Genomic DNA, 4,437 nt, shown 5'->3' with positions numbered 1-4,437 from the left:
GTTTTCTACGATTATGAGTATAAGAAGTATGAATGAAAAGCAGGGTGAGTAATAGAATGAGTGGTGCTCGGTGGTTAGCCCCGGGTGCACTACAAGAAAAAGGCTTATCTGCGACCAACAATTAACGACGGGTTATAAATTCGGTCCTAAAAAGTATAGGTATAGGGATGAGAATTTTTTCTAGTCTATAATTCCCCAATAGTTGGCGAAGATAGTACTTCTAGTCCCTAAAGATATGCTCTGATCCTAGTAGTAATATTTGAGCAGGGACAAAATGCGCCACTTATTTATATAAAAAAATAAGACACCTAAAGTTAAAGACAAAAAAATTGGGCCGCTCATATATCTCCTATTCTCCTTCATCATTTTGGGGATAGATCCAAAATCTTGTTCATCAAAAATACCTAAAAGTTCAACTCTCAGGTAATTATTTACTCTTGCTACTGGTTATTTTGTTGTTTCCTTAAAAATACTGAGTCAACCCTCTCCTTCCTTCCCAGCAAAACCCTAGAATCCCTATTCGTTCACACATTCAAAAATTCTATTCATATAATAAGTCAAATTCGATAGTCAAATTTATACTAACTCCATATTGATTTGAAAATTCCAATTTCAATTTAAGAAAATAAAATGGCATCAGAGATCTAGGTGGTTGAGGAGGTGGAATAATAAATGTCGAATCATCATCGTCTTCAATGACGGTTAACGGCGGCGGCGTTGAGGAGGATAGTTTAAGAAACGATGTGTATATGGCAGCGGCGTTGTTGGATATGGAGAAATTTCAGAGATTGGCATTTCTGATTTCCTTATTCTAATGTTGTTTCGGTGAGATCTTTTGTGCATTCTGTGTTTCTTCTCTCTATTTGTGGGATTTTCTATGAATGTGGGATTTCTCTTCAATTTGTTGTTGGATGCTATTTACGATTTTGGGTGCTTCTTTAGCTATTTTCTCTTCATTTTTCAACAGATGAATGCTTTACCTATTTTTTCTTATTTAGGGTGTTTATTTTAGAGCTCTCTCGTTTCGTAGATATGTATCTGAACTCTTTCTTTCGCTAACATGAGCAAGCGTTAAGGTTTTCCCTTCCAGTTATTCTTCAAATTCTGAGATAATCCTTACTTATGTGGTGACAAATTCAAGAATGATAAGTTTATGCTAATACAATTTAGGCTATATGATTTGGGAAAGTTGAGAATTTGTAGGATCTATTTTTTCTTGGTATGGGATCTTGTTTAAACCCATCAATTGATGATACTAATAGTGCAATTTTACTTCAATATCCTATTTTTACTGAACTTTGTTGGGTATAAGAGATTATAATTGGGATTGCAATCTATTCAGTTGTTGGTTTCTACACTTACAAAATGTCTCGCGTATGGTATACTTGCAGGAATCATCCACCTATATTAGCTTGAATTATGTCAAACCAAGGGCTGAATATGATTCTGCAAAGACATGGACTATAAAGAAAAAGTAAAATAAGAATGTCGCATTTTCTTTTCAAAAGACTACTTAAATACTTTCTGTCAAAGTGCAACATTATTTCAACTATGTTAGGAGTTTCTCATGTGGTGTTTAAATTCTATGAAATTGTCAGTGAAAAAATATTGGAGCTATACACATTACCCTTGTGCTTTTGACTTCATAAATATAATGCCTTATTTTTAAGCTCACATGTTATCTGAATCATGCCTCTTGCATAAAGAAAAACCCAATAAGTAGTTTTCTAAACATTGAGTCATTTTAATCTTTGTGTCGTTATCTGTGGTAGATGATGTAATGAAACGACCCGCCAGGTCATTTTGGTAATCAAATAACTGGTAATGATGCCTCTAAATAAATTATTGTATTCAATATTTTTGGATTTTGTTGTCCCAAAGCACAAAATTTATGGCCAGGAAACTATTGCGTCTATCGTTGGAGCTGGTGTGTATGGAAAATCTGTGTGTAATTCACAGAGTTCATTTCATTTCTCACTGTATGTTTAGTGGTTGACTCTAACTTATGTACTAAAAAGATTTACATCCTTTGTAGCGAGTACCTGACATAGAAAGTAGGACGTGTTCAGACAAGTGTAGTTTTGGATCTGTCCTATAAGCTGTCATCATAATTGGTAGCAAGTGTAAAGAGTTCACCTGCCTTCGGTCATTGGTTAGATAACTATTTATCTCACTATTTTCAGTAGAAAATAGTTCTCGCTCTAGTTAGCTATTTAGCTTTTCATTATTAAGGTCCGAACTATGACGCCCAATAGGTTCCTTGTGATTTTAAGTTTGGAACCTTCAGTATTTTAAAGGTTTGGAATAAAGCATATAGATAGAGCTACTTTATGAAGAGTTATGGAACTATTAATGTTATGCTGGGCTGATTTAATATGTAGGTTTCTTGAATCTTGTAAAATTTCTATGTTAAATACGAGGTTCAGGCTTGTGATCACAAATAATGAAAAGTCGCCTACACAAAATTAGGTTTAGATTGTTATGCTATGTTTGTTCTTACTATCAGCCTCATTTTTCTTGCTGCAGGAATTCGGGGTTGGTTCATTATCTTGAACAGATATAGCACGTGTGATCTTAATATTAGTTTCAGTCCTTCCTAAAATATAATGTTCTTATTCATCTGGTCATATTATTGCTTCAGAGTGTACTGCTCATTTTTTTTTTCCAGTTGCAATTTGTTTCTTCCTATTTTTGATGCTATCTTATATCCGACCCTTCTTGCTATTATAGCAGCCTATCATTTCCATTACTATAGTGTTTGTCAATAAAAAGGAAATAATCAGCTAAACTGCATACGATATAATATGGATACGATCTGAAACCTTGTTCCTTTTATGATATGTACATGGTGTCAAGGTGAAGATCTCTTCTTTCACTTAGTGTAATATATATGAAGAAGATCTGAATACAGGTTGTGCCTGCTTAATGTACATTCAACCATATGATGCGTCGTGATATCTATTTAATTTCCCTTTCTTAGTGCCTGGCTCTAAAATAATACTTTCTGCACTTTTCGTGGTAGCTAGCCACTGCAAAATCAGCCCTGTTACTATGCATCCATCTACTTTTATCCTCCTCCCGGGGTCACTTTAAACATGTTTTAGACTGTTTAACAGGTTCAGCAGCTGGGTAATTTCCTACTCATAGAAATTTCTCCTCATTCTAATGTTTTTCCCGTAGTATCATTTACTTGTATAAACCTTTGCAGTTTTAATACAACCAGGAATAAAAAGTTTCAATCGTCTCTTTGTTGGGATAAGGCTCAACTTGACTCTTTCTTTTTTCTTCTTCATCCAAAAGAGCACAAGTATTTACAATGTCTAAACTTGTTCAGCTAAACTTATTTACAATGTCTAAACTTGTTCAGCTAAACTTAACACCTTTTCTTTTCTTCTTCACCCTGGTAAGCATAGGTTTTTTTTCTTCTCATGTGTGGCAAGAAGATACTGGTGAACTGCAGGTTTTAGGGAATATATTGAAGAAGTATATACTGCATATGATCAACACAAACTAGAGACCACGGTAACTTCTCTTTTCTTTATCATCTTAATTTAGTTTTAACGTATGGACGACCTATTATTCCAAAGATTCTATTGAACTGCCATCTCTTTCTATTTTTCATAGAGGTCGCATCTTATCAGTTTCTTTTCATCTGTCCTTTTTCCCCTAAGGCTATATTCATTTTAAGTTTCTTTTACCAACTCTTTTATATGTTTTTCATTTTGCTCTGTTGTGACTTTACGTTAATATTTTCAAATAAATGCTTCTTAATGTGTATCTCCATTTCAGTTCTAGGTTAAAGATGATGTTAGCCATAGACAACAATTATTTTTATTTGAGTGGAGACATAAATGAAGAATAATTGGAGGTTTCATTAGATTGTGTAATGCCCTTTGTTTTCAGCTCTTATTTATGTAATTTGCTCGATGTCTAGCTCTCAAAATAGTTTGGTTATAACGTTGATAGGTTTAATTTTTTTTGTAATCTTGAAATGTGTAATTGGACTATATATGAAAATGGAATTCTTCAAAGGAGAAGAAAGATACAGTATCCAGATTTTTCTATCCAATATGTTATCTTTTAGATAAATCCGATCTTTATAATTTTCTAAAGAGATTTGACTTTTTATATTTTTACAGGGTTAGAAGAGTTCCAAGGACAAGTCGAGAGGGAGTTTGAAGACCTCATACAAGTTGAGAAATTGGTTGTCATTTTCTTAGGGGAAAATATTTTATTTTGCTAAAAGTTGTGTAAACAATGCTGTGACATATGCATTGTGATTATACGGCTACAAGTGGGATGTTAATACCATTTTTTAGATTTGTAAATGCATATTTGTTAATGAAAGCATGATTTATTGATAATTTAAATGATGTGTACATGATAATCTGTTTAATAATTGTATCATTCCAAATAATACATGACTTGTCAGGACCA

The 4,437-nt window shown here is 33.3% G+C and overlaps 1 long non-coding RNA gene across 2 annotated transcripts; it reads left to right on the top strand.

Moving 5' to 3' along the window:
* Positions 1–304: 304 nt before the first annotated feature.
* LOC132051452 (uncharacterized) lies at positions 305–4,119 on the top strand. 2 transcript variants are annotated; one of them, XR_009413711.1, is made up of 3 exons: positions 305–825; positions 3,414–3,522; positions 3,790–4,119. It is a non-coding gene; the product is annotated as an uncharacterized LOC132051452 (long non-coding RNA). The 2 variants fall into 2 exon arrangements; XR_009413712.1 differs by having other exon boundaries at positions 306–825; positions 3,444–3,522.
* The last annotated feature ends 318 nt before the right edge of the window (positions 4,120–4,437 follow it).

Source organism: Lycium ferocissimum, chromosome 4, assembly GCF_029784015.1.
Source record: "Lycium ferocissimum isolate CSIRO_LF1 chromosome 4, AGI_CSIRO_Lferr_CH_V1, whole genome shotgun sequence".
Lineage (NCBI taxonomy): Eukaryota > Viridiplantae > Streptophyta > Magnoliopsida > Solanales > Solanaceae > Lycium > Lycium ferocissimum.
Note: the sequence above shows the minus strand (reverse complement) of the source record. Positions and strands in the feature narration are given on the sequence as shown.